The sequence below is a fragment of the Stigmatopora nigra genome, chromosome 5 (genome assembly GCF_051989575.1).
Source record: "Stigmatopora nigra isolate UIUO_SnigA chromosome 5, RoL_Snig_1.1, whole genome shotgun sequence".
NCBI lineage: Eukaryota > Metazoa > Chordata > Actinopteri > Syngnathiformes > Syngnathidae > Stigmatopora > Stigmatopora nigra.
Window position 1 is genome coordinate 15,053,214 of NC_135512.1, and position 15,006 is coordinate 15,068,219.

The window sequence follows — 15,006 nt, forward strand, 5'->3', positions numbered from 1 at the left end:
GTGGATGTTACATAAAAGGAAGAGGTACCGTTGTCCAACCTCATGAAGACCTGTAATGTTTGGGTTTTGTTGTTCTTGTGTTCTTTGTTTGTTTTTCTTGTTGTTAATTATGCCTCAGAATGTAGATAAAAAGAAGAATACCTCACTTTGTAATTAATGTGAATTTGATACACGTTCAAAAAGCACTTAAACATTGTTGTTTATGCATTGTAAAATATTTTAACTAACCAAATAAACCACAAACATGTCTGTTATTCAGACATTTTTTCATAAATGCTACCCTTGAATGAGGACATGAGTTCCTGGTTAATTTTGCAGAAGTGTGTCCTGGAAACCCATCCCATCCAACTTTGGCGGGGCAAATCCTTAATTGCTGGCCAGCCAATTGTAGGGCACAAGGAGATGGATAACACTTCTCACTCATACTCATACCTAGGGGCAATTTAAAGGGTTCAACCAGCCTACAACAAAAGTTTTCGGGGATGTGGAAGGAAGCCGGAAACCTAGAGAAAACATATGCAAGCCGGGGAAGAACACCAAATTTCCAAATAGATTGCACCTTGCTCGGACGCCCTCATTGCCCATAGCACATGACTGCCCCTGCATATAATAAATTAAGATGTATATTTAATATACATACAACAGTTTTATTATATTGTACAAAACACTACTATGTCAAAGCCAAAAAGAGGGAAAGTTCACCTGTACTTTTTTTAATGTGTGGATTATTATTGTCTAAGAGCAATTGCTATTGTAGTGTGGAAATGTCGACCTTGAATGGTTGTTTGTGCCGAATGTGCCACATAGACGTATCCATGGACAATTTCATTTTAAACCATTGGAAGTGTATTCTATGAACACCTATCTCTGTGAAGAGGCACTTATTGACTTTTGTCTTTTATCCCCGCACTCCGGGCTTCATTTTCTCATTGCAACCCGTACCTTGGAAGGTGGTTGTCATGGTAACAAAACATACTCAACATAGGTTCCTCAGTACATGGGTCAGGGTGAGCTATTATCATGTCCATGACACTGTGCCGCTCGTTCAACAACATTTAGGATGCCTTAAAGTATTGGATACCTTTATTCATCCTGTATGCAGGAAATTTCATTGTAATAGTAGCAAGAGGATGAGAATGCAGATACAGAGTTACAAGTTAGGTAATACAGTGGCAAAGGCCGCACAACAACAAAGCATAAGCACAGAGTTTCAAAGCAAAGCAAATTACTATATGGTATCATTAAAAAGCATTAAATCAAATAATTAAGACAGAAAAGCAGCAATAACCCAAAACAAGCAAAAGCGGAGGGAGCTACCGCTACTGGCTTTCACTTGAGCGGCGCCATCTTGGTTGCAGTAGCAAAAACGGACACAGACTCAAGAAAAAGACGTTATAGAGTTGAATAAAACTGGAACCACACACAAGAAGTCTTCCACAAGATGGGGAACCTCTGCAGACTGTGACCAAGGTAGAGAATATGCAGTCAAATTTTCAAGCTTATCCGCACAGTTCCTCAGTAGTCTGGAGCTGAAGAATCAACAGTAGCAGAGTACAACACTTCGACACTGTTTCCGGCCTGGTAAGCGCCGACAGCTCTTCCATCTTATCCCATGATGGAATGGTTGGTCTGCAGTGTCGCTTCTTCTCCCAGCACTTTTGTCCAGCTCCGGATTTCCAGCGGCATTGAGGTGTTGCTCCTTCTGCTGTATTGTAACAGTTAGTCCCATGTGTATGACAGCGTATGACGATGACGGCGATGACGATGACGGCGACGACGAGGACGGCGACGACGAGGACGGCGACGACGAGGACGGCGACGACGGCGATGGCGACGACGGCGATGGCGACCGCGACGGTGACGGCGATCGCGACCACGACTATGACGACGACGGCGACGACGATGACGATTTTGGTGAGTAAAATATGGCTACATTTCTGAATAATATTTCTATTGTATGAGGTCATTGTTGGTGCTTTTTTTGTGTCGCAGCTGTAGCTGCAGTAACGTTTTTATAGCAATAAAATTGTTTTTGAGGGTTGGAATCATTCAGACTGTAGGCGACTGTAGGCGTCAGTAGGAAATTCTGCGATGATGCTGGCCGGATCTGAAGGCGTCACAGGGCCGGAGAAGTGATCGGACCTGGCTGGTCCTTCATGGTTTCCGCTTTGGGAAACACTTTAAGTACAATAAGTATCTCAATTATTTTAACAACATTGTCACGCTGTTGACAATCAACGAGTGTATGCAGCAAGCGCAAAGGTTTCTACTGAATTAAAAAAATATGACTAAAGCAGCGGTAGAGTTAGTATTGGCGCCATTTAAATTTTGATGTGTCAATACGAAGCTCCTATAGGTCAATGGAGCGCATTCGAGAGGGAGTTGCAAACACAGAGTTGTGCCATTGTGTCATATTGGTCAATGCAGTGGCACTAGAGTGAGTGTCAGCGCCACTTTGATGTGCCAATGCGAAGCTTTTATTGGTGTTTGCGGGACCCAGCTCTGTCACCCTCGGGGTTCCACATTTTAGTTTACAGGTCTGCAGAGAGCCATATGCACCCATCAAAAGAGACATCTCTTGCTCGCAAGCCATAAGTTCCTGAACCCTGAGCTAGTCTGAGTAAACTATTGATTAAGGCAACATTAAGAGTTGTACGCTATTGTGTACTGTGACTATATTCAGATGAGCTTATTGAAATATCTCAGGTATTAATAGGTTTTTACCGACTTGTGGAAAAACCCCACCGATAATGGTGAGTTTTTGGTATATCATACATGAAAATATTGAACAAGACCCCGCAAATAAAAAGAAAACAAAGCTTATACATTCTAATACAGAGGTCACAAACTACAGTCCTTGTGGGCACCTATCCAGTCTGTTCTCCACCTGTCTCTCCCTAACACACGTGAATCAAATGATCAATTTTTCAGCAAGCTCTTCATAAAATGAATAACAATCTGGATTATTTGATTTAGGTGTGTTGCAGTAGTGAGACATGGAAAACAGAATGGGTGTTCTCAGGGAACAGTGTTGGGGACCACTGCTTTAATATTTATATATTTTTTGATGAGCTTTCATTGATGAATGTAGAGCACGGGTGGACAAACCGGTCCTTGAGGGCCACCGTGGGTGCAGGTTTTTGTTCCAACCGATCCAGCACAGACACTTTAACTGATAACATTTCAGCAGAAAACAAGGAGCAACTGACTGCAATCCACTGATTGCACTTGTAGGACACCTGATTAGTCAAAATCTGTATTCTTTATGGGTTGAAATGAAAACCTGCACTCATTTGTGGACTAGTTTTCACACCCCTGATGCAAAGTGTTGCCGTGTGTTATTTTTAATGGTCAAGGTTACTAAAAGTTTAAGGTTGGTGTATAAGGTCTAACAGCAGGATGATCTAAAACTTAACATTCTCAAATGACTTGAATATTAGGGTTACTACAGAGCTTGGGTATCAAATAACTTAAAAGAAAGATTGGAAGTCAATTTCTGACCACCTTCATCAAGCCCCTTCCTGGGTGCAAATGTTCATTCCAACCGAAGAAAATGATACATTTCTACCAATCTGGTGTCTTTAAAGTGTTATCAGTGGATTGCCGTCAGGTGCTGCCGCTTTCAGTGGACACCTCATTGGTTTAACTGTCTGTGCTGGATCAGTTGGAACAAAAACCTGCAACCATTTGTGGAATAGTTTGGACACCCCTGCCCTCAGACAAAGTTTTTTTTTGTTGTTGTAAAAAAGCTGTTTTGGGTAATTAGTTTGAATAGCATTGTCATTGATAAAATGTGTTCATCTATGTCAGGCAGCAACTTTCTGGAAATACTGGTTTTATTTGACTGATTTCAAACCATTTTCTTACATTTATCCACATCACCAAATTTGATTTATGGTCCTATTTCAATTAATTAAACATTAAACATATTCTACTAAGAAGCACATGAAAGAAGTCTGCCTCACTTTAAGACTTGTTATTTTGATATTCAGGCAAGCAAGGGAGGAGATGATGGTGATGCCACCTAAGTAGTATAATAATGTATTTGCATATAAATAGCATGATGTAGGAGTCAATAGCTTATCTGATAACCAGATAAGGCAAACGAAACATCTGCACAGTGACAAAAGGACCTAAGGAAATGGTAATTGATGACTGCCACAACATCGCTATGATATCATCTACCTAATACACCAGTGGAACATTAACTGGATTATTGAAACTAGTGGTTAAAAAAAAAAAAAACATAAATTGCGAAGTTACCAACAAGTGAAAAGTTAAAATTGACAATCAAAAATAAATAAATAAAATAAAATATTGTCACATTCTTGTTATACAAAATTACATTATGCCTACAATTTATAGTCAATGTTCAACCTTACAGAATAAAAAAGTCACTTAATCACATGTCCACTGTCTACGTAGAGTATTTATCATTTTCTGATAAAACAATTGAATTAATAAAAAAGAAAAAAACTAAAACAATGACTGCCACTGAAATGAAAATAAACAGAACTCAATGTAATGTGCAAACATGCCGTCTGCCATTGAGAAGGCATTAATCTGTCCTGTGGCAACAACTGTTGCTTCCTGGAGATTAAAACTCTTGAATTCAATAAATTAAATGCACTCACACAAATTTGGAGTTCTTTTTTTTCTTGTTTTTTAATTTTCTGGGCACCACCAGCCGTTTGCGCGTCGGCCTCACAGCTCTGGGGTCATGGGTTCAAATCCAGGTCATGTTCACCTGTGTGGAGTCTGCATGTTCTCCCTGGGCCTGCATGGGTTTCCTCTGGGTATTCCAGTTTCCGCCCACATTCCAAAAACATGCAGGCTGATTGAACGCTCTAAAATTGCCCCTAGGTATGGTGTGCATCGTTTTGTCCGTCTCCTTGTGCCTTGCGATCGGCTGGCCACCAGGGTGTCCCCTGCCTCTGGCCCAAAGTCAGTTGGGATAGGGGCCAGCACCCCCTGCAACCCTAATGAAGATAAAGCGGTCAAAAAGAGAGAGAGAAACTGTTTTATGTTTGCCAAAAGTCTGTTTTAATAGTTATTTTATTCTCCCCTACTTCTGCTATCTCTTGATAAGGCCAAATATGTTTTGCAATGAATTCCGAGTGTAATCATACTCTAATATCGACCAAGAGGTTGACAACTTTTGTTTTTAATCATTTATTTTGAAATTTCACCAACACGTGTACTGAGGACAAAACAAAAAAAGTAAGTAATCCCTCCATTACTGTGTCTTCCCTCGTTGCAAATTCATTATTTTGTGATTTTTTTCCGCTAAAAATTACTAAATTTTTTTACTCGTAAGCGTAAGCCATTTTTACAACTAGGACTCAGCACTGAGGATTTCTTTGATTTTTTAAAATAAGAAAAATGTGAAAATCCACGCTGAAACACATTAGCGGAAGCCACTGTTGCTACTGGGACTGCACTGAAGACACAAAATATAATAGTGGTGGCCATGTCCGGTCTAAATTAACCGCGATAATCGAGGAATTACTGTAATTACATCGAACTGTTCTGCAAGTCATTTCAGTGACACGGTGCGATCTGGAACAGCATGCAAATACAACCTCAACATTAGAAGCCAATTTGTTACACTATATATATGCACCTAGAAGCACACAGCTTAAAATTATTTTGTACACACTCACAAAAAGACAAGACATTCACCACCACCTGTAGCTAAACAGGTCCTGGAGAAGAAGTAATGATGGACGCAATAATGTGTTGTCACAACTAAGAGACAAATATTGGATACCATATGCCAACTCAGCAATCAGAAAAAATATATCTTTAAGTGTGTTGCGTGTCGCTAAATCAGTGGAAAGGTTGGCAGGCAAAAATGTGTGACCTACCAGTATCATGGCAGACAAGCCCTCGTTTACTAACCCCTGTGTTTACTTTTTTGGACCTTTCAATGTAAAATGGGATCGAGGCACAGTCAAGAAATATGGAGTGTTTTTCACCTGCCTCCCACGAGTATTTTCGCAGCAACTTGATCTATTGTAACGCCAATGTTTTTTTGTGTCCTAATTTTATAATACATAATAATTCAGTTAAAAATGTAGAATGAAAATGTGTGCATGTACTCCCGTGATTTGTGTTAAGAAGAAAGGAGAACATCTGAATAAGATGAAGCCCGTGCAGGTGGAAGAGTTTTTTTGACCAGCAGACATAACAGCTGCAATAACAAAAGCCTTTATTCTTTTCATTAAAAAAAATTAAAAGACAAGTTTGTTATGTTCAATCTTATGCGTGAAGACTGGTTGTTTGCCTGGCTTCAAAGTGCTTGTATGGAATACCGCACCAATAGTATGTATTCATTTTTTCTGAACCACTTTATCCTCACTTAGGTCGCGGGGGGTGCTGGATCCTATCTCAGTTGACCCCGGTCCAGAGGCGGGGAACACCCTGAACCAGTGGATAGCCGATTGCAGGGCATGAGGAGACGGACAGCTCTCATACCCTACCATACCATACCTAAGGGCAATTTAGAGTCTCCAATCAACCTACCATGCATGTTTTTGGAATGTGGAAAGAAAACAGAGTATCCAGAGAAAACCCACACAGGCCCACAGACAACATACAAACTTCACACAGGTGGACCGACCTGGATTTGAACCCAAGACCCTAAAATTGTGAGGCCAACACGTTAACCACAAGTCGCAGGACCGCCCCAATAATAATCTCATCTCATTTTTTGAACCGCTTTATCCTCACTGGGGCCGCAGGCAGCCAATCACAGCTGTCTCCGGGCCAGAGGGCGGGGGACAAACACCCTGAATCGGTGGGCAGCCAAATACAGGGCACTAGTCGAACCTCCACCCCGCCACCCCAATAACAATATGAATTGATAAACAATCAATAAATAAGTAGTAGACATAATAAATAGACGTCAACATAGATAACTAGTCACCATGAATAATGGGTAAGTACAAGAGTGAGTTTTTAGTATGGTGTTTTCTATGCACCTATCGTGCAATAATCATATCTGCTAATTACTAAAGATATATTTAAAAGTAAGGTTTCTAATGAATGTTAAATTGTTTTATTCAATATTTTGGTTTATTGCATTTGGGCTGTGAAGTAGCGTTAATTCCTCATGTTGTTTCAGTCGTCAATGTGCTATGTTCCCAAATGACCTAAGGGTGGCAGTGTTGGTTTGCCATTTTAATGAAGAGGCTCTCTCCACCTTTATCTGACACTGGTTTCACATATTCAATGTCAAATACAATAAATGTAATGTTTTTTTTGTGATACACTCCTGTTCCTGTGTTCATGTTTTTTTTCTTATCCTAATGTACCAACAGATACAAAACTATGCTGCAACTGTAAAAACAAACAGGAATTTATGTGGATATAGTGTATCCAGTCATCAAAGGGTTGTGGCCAGCTTTGAAGATGTAAGAACAATTCTTACAGTTTTTCCACAAAATAACTTGTATGTAAGCATTAAAGATTTAAATGACATCATTATTCACTGTCATAAAAATAGATAATGCATGTAGAAAAGAATGCTATTTTTAATTATTTATTATTAATGCTGACTCAAATTGAATCTGACTTTTGTGAAAGGAAATATATGTGCTGGCAGTTTAACTAAATAACGATGCAGAATAAAATAACTTACATTGTTTTGGGCCCAGATGTAGACCTCAGTCATAATGGTGGTGCCTGTATGAACAATAACTAGGTTCAGCTGACGGTCGTGCAAGTCTCTATACTATATGCACTATGCATTAGATCTAATTCCACAATATTCTCTCCCTACTAATGGACACAATAAACAATCACCAGATCACCTACCCAAGTGCAGCTCACTTAATTGCAGGAGATTTTAATCAGGCAAATATCCAAACTGTTTTGACAAAATTTTACCAGTACGTTAATTGTCCAAAAAGAAGATTAAACTCGATTAAACTATGGATCATGTTTACTCCACACTACACTTACACTGGACAGTCAGACCACATTTCTTCATTATTGGCCCCAGGTTACACTCCCTTTAGCTGACTAAAAAAATCCATTATCACATGGCCTGACAATGCCCTCCCCCGACTCCAAGATTGCTTTGAACAGACACAGTGGGACACATTCCACCATGAGGAGGACCTGGGATCATTTGCAGACACATTACTGTCTTTCATCAAGTACTGCATGACTATGGTCACTATGGAGAAGACCATCCAGGTGTACCCAAACTGGAAACTGTGGATGGCCAGCCAGGTCAGATCACTCATCAGGGCACAAGATGCAGCCTTCTGATCCGGCGACAGGGCATTCTACAGCGCAGTTGGCATCAACCTGAGGAGAGGCATCAAGGCTGCCAAAGCAGACTACAAGGGGAAGATAGAAGGGCAACCTGACAACCCCTGAACAATGTGGCAAAGCATACGGACATTCACCAACTACAAGGGCCGTTCTGCGACTCCTGCAGACTCAGATGCAGCACTGGCAGAGGACCTAAAAGAATTTTTGGACCGCTTTGAGTCCCAAGCCTAGCACCCAGTCACACCACCTCAACCTCCAGTAGATCCCACAACAAGCTCGGGAAAGAGCTTCACCCCACTCACTGTGGAAGTAGTGGATTGAGACGTGTGCTCCGTGCAATCAACCCCAGGAAGCCTACAGGACCGGATGGAATACCAGGCAAAGTACTTAAGGCCTGTGCTGACCAACTAACTAGTCTTCACAGACAATTTCAACCTTTCACCAGAAAAAGCCACTGTTCCAGCCTGTCTAATACCGACTACCATCATTCCAGTACCCAAGAATTCACACGCTAACAATCTGGGTGAATACTGCTCTGAAGCTCTCACACAAATAATCACTGAGTGCTTTGAAAAAATGGCAAAGAAACAAAGCCTGTCTAACCCCTCACCCACGACCTGCATCAGTTCACATATTCGCAGAATAAATCCATCGAAGATGCAATAACAACCACCTTCCACGTTGCACTGAACTAACTTGAGAAAAGAGGGAGCTATGTCACAAAGCTTTTGATTGACTACAGCTCAGCCTATAACACCATAAAACCTTACATTCCTATCACCAAATTGGCTAATCTGGGGCTCCCACCTTCCTCATTCTCCTGGGTTAAGAAATTTCTGGTCAATCGACCCCAACGCGTGAACCTGGGTTGCCACCTCTTATCTGCCCAAACCCTCAGCACCGACTCGCCTCAAGGCTGTGTGCTATGTCCACTACTATACTCGCTGGAGATCGCACCCTGAGAATATCATTGGGAAATTTGTGGATGATACAACGGTGGTGGGGATTATCACAGGGAAGAATGAACCGGCTTACATGAGGTCCTTAGACTGAGCAAGTGATGCGGTCTTAACAACGGTGAACGTCTCCAAAACCATGGAACTTATCCTGGACTTCAGACCAAAGAAGGCCACTCTCTCTGCTATTCTCACTTGGACTACTTATTTATTTGTTATTCATCTGTTTGTTTGTTGTTGTTTTTTGTGCATTATGTGGTGAAAGCTTTAAATTATACTTGTATTATTAAACGAAAAGCATTCAATTCATTCTGATTCAATGTATCCCAATGTTTTATCTTTTTAACTTTGAGGAAGTACAATGGGTGAACTGAATCTGATTTGACTGTTTCAAAAAGATTTACCATAAATATTGCAAGTGCGACAAACAAAGCTGCACAGTCCATCTGCCATAATGACAGTGAGCAGTGGAACAAAGTAAGATCCATATTGTTTGTGTTTCTAACTCCTATCCTCCAGCATTTTATGCCTTTTATAATTTTATAAAAGATTCACTTTGTCGGCAAACCCTCTCCTTTGTCTTCTCTATTCCCGACTGTGTCACATCATCTTTCCTAATCACCATTCAACCTAGTGGATCTGCTGTTTTTCCCTGCACACCTTGAGATTGCCATCTCTCATGGCCCCCACCTGTCCTTTCCCACACTTTGATGTATGTCTCCGAAACCAGCGCACATTGCAGGTAGACGAGTGGTGTGTCAGAGAGTCACACTTCCTACTCACTGTCGCATTTTTGATTAATTTGCAGGTCCAAAACAGTAACCAGCTGACACTAATTTCTGATAAAACATGACATTTCTGTAGTTGAGGGGCCAGAACAGGTCAGAGGATACTTCTTGCTCATTTTCCCCCTGTAATTAATCATTAGGCAGTCGAGTCCCATGTGCCTTGAATGATTTAAACAAATGAGCTTGCCTTTTTTAATAGGAACTTCCATTATCTGAAACATTTTATTTTTAAAAGGCTAGAAAACATGCAAAATGTAATATGGTATTCATTCATGTCCTGAATTGCACACACATTCACACACATCAATACTGGCAGATTATTCAATGGACAGCACAACAAACTGACCAGAGGTGATACTACAACATAAAGGCCATTTGTTTATCACCATTGGTTTGTCCATATATTGTTGTTTGAACAGGAAAACTCATTCATTGGAGAAAAGCCGACATTAAACAACATTCACTAATCAGCATTACATAGGAAATTGACCGAATTATTGCTTCCCTAAACCATTGTTTTACTGGTTAGTCAGCACCATGGACAGAGGTCACATCTGTTCAATCTGCACATATGACCTCCGAAGTCATGATGCTGCTACACAAACTCAAGAGACTTCACTATAAAAGTTGCCAAGGGTGCTATTGTGCAAAGTGTGCTCTCTGCAAACAATAAGGCAGTAGGTTAAGTTCGTCCGATCCCAGCAATTCACACAAAAGCTTTTTTTCCAACAACAAGAAAACTTAACCATTCACTCTCTTCAGAAACTTAGAGTCAATCACTTAGCTTCATAACTAAGCAAACACCACGGCCAAGTTCCTTATTTTTTTGCAGAAAAATGTCTACATAAATGTTTTGTGTGCAGTGTGCCTGTCCCTTTTAAGTCACATCAACATTGCAAACGTGTCAGGGTGCCATTGGCACACAGGGCTCTGTAAATCTAAATATAGCCGTCTAATGTTGATCACTAAGCCTTTCACAAATGCTGCGTTCACTTGCTCCTCCAGAGTCAATCACACTAGCTACTTTAATCAGAATTAGGAAAACTTCAAAGCATACTTGGTGAAATGCGCTATTTTTTTAGTATGTAACAAAGATTAATTTGAAATATTAACTAAAAGAACACGCAAAATAATCAAGCTAGCCTCACGGTGACGTTTAGAGACGAAAAACAAGTTGATTGCTTGTGTTACGACTCCCCCTGGGGTATGATATACCAGGGAGTCGCAACTATCACAGAAGACAGGTTCGGTCAAAGATGAGTTTGGACAAACACTGCAAGTAGCCTTAGTTATATTTTATTTACAATGAAGTCATTAACACAGACTACGGGATAACATAGGGAAAGCATGAGATATTAAAGTGGCACCCTCAAATAAACACGGTAAAACCCCCTTCCAGACAGGTGTCCAAATGAACACCCACAAAATACAGGAAATAAGACCGAATTATGCCACTGTTAAACTGATGTAATATAATCTAGACAGGGTATAACTATATGTATACCCCGGGGTGTCTAAACTTATCTCAAGTCCCCCAATGCAACCCAAAAGTCATTAACAATACATACAAAATATAACAGGGAGTAACGTACTCGCAAGCCTGCAACTCAGCAAGGCATCAAGGGCAAAGGCAAGGGCGAAGTGACAACTGAAAAGGGTTTAAATAAGGGCAGGAAGTGAATCTTGATTGAAGGAGGGATGATTGGGGAATTAATTACAGCTGTGTTGGGCTGGGCAGGGCTTTGTCACAGGGGTGGAGCCACACCTGCAGGTACCTGTAAAGAAAAGAAAGCACACACCTCCTACATAGTGTGTGTCCAGGCTGCCAGCCGTAACAGCTTGTGTAAAACCACTGCTAATGATCTCAAATTACGGTTTTGTCCCTGCCTCGTTCACAATGGCGTAGCTGTAGTGTATAAACCACAGATAACGTTCACAACGTAGTAGTTCTAGTGTATTCCCAGTCACTTTAAACGATATTTAGATTTATATACAGATGCTCCCCTACTTACGAACATTCAACTTACGAACAAACGGTACATATGAAAATGTCTGCAAATTGCGTTTATGTCGAAAAATGTTCGTAAGTTGGATTTTGTATTGCGCACTTTTTTCCGCGTAGTGCTTCTTTCCGCCGCTAAAATCGACGCCTGGTACTGTGAGAACTCAGCTCACCCAGCATCTACCTTCCTCTGGAGTGCGGAAGTATGCAATACAAGATATAGCACTGAATCAACTTCAATTTGAACAATTTCAACTTATGAACACTTCAACTTATGAACAAGCACTCGGAAACTAACTCGTTCATAAGTAGGGGAGCGTCTGTACTATATTATACAATCCAAGATGGCGATGCTCATGGGTGCAGTGGCTCTATGCTCTCCAGTTTGGTGTCATTCGTTATTCTACGATATCCCCGAGGACATCTCGAGACATCCGGGATCTCCGTGGATAGTCAGCCCACTCAGAGTACGTCGGAAACGGCGTAAGGAACAGAAGCAAAAGCGTGGATGCCAGGCAGGCCTAACTGCTAAGCTAAGGCAGCGCCAGATCCATCACCCACAAAATGGATGAGTTGGAACTTCAGATTACTACCAACAACTTTGTTAGGAACTGCAACATTATTCTCATCACGCAAACGTGGCTACACCCGCAAATCCCTGACACCGCGGTATCACTTGCTAGCCAAACGTTATTTCGAAAGGATCGTTCAAAAGAATTAAAGCTTGTGGATGGCTACCAAAAGCGCCTAATTGAAGTGAAAATGGCCAAGGGACATGTTACCAAATATTAGGACTTACCTGGAATGGAACCCAGGACGCCTGAGCTGTTAGGCCGACGCGCCAACCACTCAGCTGCAGGGCTACGTTCTGGTTAAATAATTGTGTAGAAGTCAAGCAAAGACATCACACCCACATTTTTATTTGTTTGTTATTAATATTATGTTGCTCATGTAAGAACTAATAATTCTATCTCATGTCTTTTGAGATTTTGGAATTGAATTGTGTACGCTTTTTATGTGAATGTTAAGGGGTTCCATGGGCTAAATCTTAGGTCGGAGAAGCAAGCAGTTGTTTGTCCACAATGACAAGCTGCTTTAAAAAGCGCCATCTGGTAGGGAACAAATGAAAAAAAAGAACACATTAAATGAGCAGATGTGACAGCACTTGAGAACATGTCACATTGGATTTCCGTTGGAGTATTCAACCAATGTCACACAGCACGCACATTCATACCCGTCCTACTGAACTAGTCCTCTTGGAAGGCATTTTATCCATGCAGCTCTCCATTATTGGTATGTATGTCAAATTTTGTCTGGTACAGACGCTCCCCTACTTATGAACGAGTTACATTCCGAGTGCTTGTTCATAAGTTGAATTTGTTCGTAAGTTGATTCAGTGCTATAATTTGTATTATAGTTTATGTTTAAGCTTTATATAAGTATATTGGAAATTTATATAAGTGCATTTGTATGTTTGATGATTGCACAGTTTTCTTCTTTTTTCCATCATAAATGATGCGGTACCACTCTATGGCATCATTTAATTGACTTGCAACCTTTGTGCAACATACAATATTTGGGTCCTGCTGCTCAATCTTTCTGTTTAGAAATGGTACTGATGGCCGAACGATTCAAGTTGTATTCCTGTGCAACGCTTGCCACTTTCTTATGCGCATCAAGCTTCTTTATTATTGTCACTTTTGTTTCAAAGGAAATGGCTTGCCTCTTCCTCACACCTCCCTCACTAGAAGCCTGTCGCTTTCACCAACCATATTGAATAATGGATGCACGAGATATTTAATGATATAAATGAAAAATGTTATTTGCGCACTGTAGATACGTCACGCACTTCTGCACTGCAGAGGAAGGTGGATGCTGGGTGAGCTGAGTTCTCACAACGCCGGGTGTTGGTATTAGCGGCGGAAAGAAGCACTACTCGGAAAATGGCGTGCAATACAAAATCGAACCTACGAACATTTTTCGACACAAATGCAATTTGCAGATATATTTGTATGGACCGTTGTTCATAATTTGAATGTTCATAAGTAGGGGAGCGTCTGTACTTCTAATTATTTTTCAACATTCTTTGTCATCAAACGTCATTGGCCCACCTGCATGAAATAGCTGTGCCGGTGTAATAGAGATTAATGTACTACCATTTTGTGTTAATCCTGTATAGTGTCTTATTTATGGGCCCCCAGGTGGTAAGATCAAGAGAAAAACAGAAGGGGCACTCTCGATCTTTAATTTGTTTCCTCATTTAACACTGGCATTAGGTCCCCCCCATTTATTTGGGGAGCTCTTGAAGGGGTTAATATCGGGAACATAATTGCATTCCTGCACCATGGGACTAAAGAAGATAAGATCAATGTTTACAAGACTCTAACCAGTGTTCCTTATAGATTTTTTTATACCCAGTACTTAGTGCTATTAGAGAGCAGGGTGAACTGATAATGCTTGTGAATGTAATTTTCTCTATCAAATTAACTTATCAAATGTCTTTTCATTCATATTATTGGCCTATTCTAACATAATATTTAATTTCATTGTCATCTTTTAGTTTATGATTTGGGCTGTCCAATAATGTTGTGTTGCTGACTCCTTGAGCAAGCGGCAGGCAGAGTTCCCCTTTCCGCAAAGGCTTATTACCACTAAATATGTTGTTTTTAGGGGTGAGTGGTGTTTGGCATGGATCTTCTCATGGCCTTTTTCTGGTAATTATTTCTAAAGGATTTTAAAAACTTTTTTTGTTGCAGTATTTTTTTAATAGTGCTGGCTGTGATTTTAAATAAATACAAGCAGGTCCCGCCTACTTGGAAAAGGTTGTTATTGCACATATTTTGGTAATGTATTTGCTTAGGGGATCCCATGAATGGGTAACAGGGATGCCATATTTAAATAATGCAACTAACTTGAACCAATTGGCTGAATCAATCCAAAAGGGATGTACCTTTTGTCCAGAAGATGGACAGCACTG

General features: G+C 40.6%; 2 long non-coding RNA genes across 5 annotated transcripts; one reads left to right on the forward strand and one right to left on the reverse strand.

Annotated features, from left to right (window-relative positions):
* The first annotated feature begins 742 nt into the window (after positions 1-742).
* On the forward strand, positions 743-7,349 carry LOC144196800 (uncharacterized). Of its 4 annotated transcripts, none has more exons than XR_013326379.1 (3): positions 743-1,623; positions 1,720-1,914; positions 6,366-7,349. It is a non-coding gene; the product is annotated as an uncharacterized LOC144196800 (long non-coding RNA). The 4 variants fall into 4 exon arrangements; XR_013326380.1 differs by having other exon boundaries at positions 743-1,581; XR_013326382.1 differs by having other exon boundaries at positions 743-1,581; positions 1,741-1,914.
* A 3,958-nt stretch (positions 7,350-11,307) lies between these two features.
* Positions 11,308-13,440, reverse strand: LOC144197007 (uncharacterized). Its single transcript, XR_013326453.1, has 2 exons — positions 12,829-13,440; positions 11,308-11,802 (listed from the first exon to the last, which is right to left on the reverse strand). It is a non-coding gene; the product is annotated as an uncharacterized LOC144197007 (long non-coding RNA).
* Between the last annotated feature and the right edge of the window lie 1,566 nt (positions 13,441-15,006).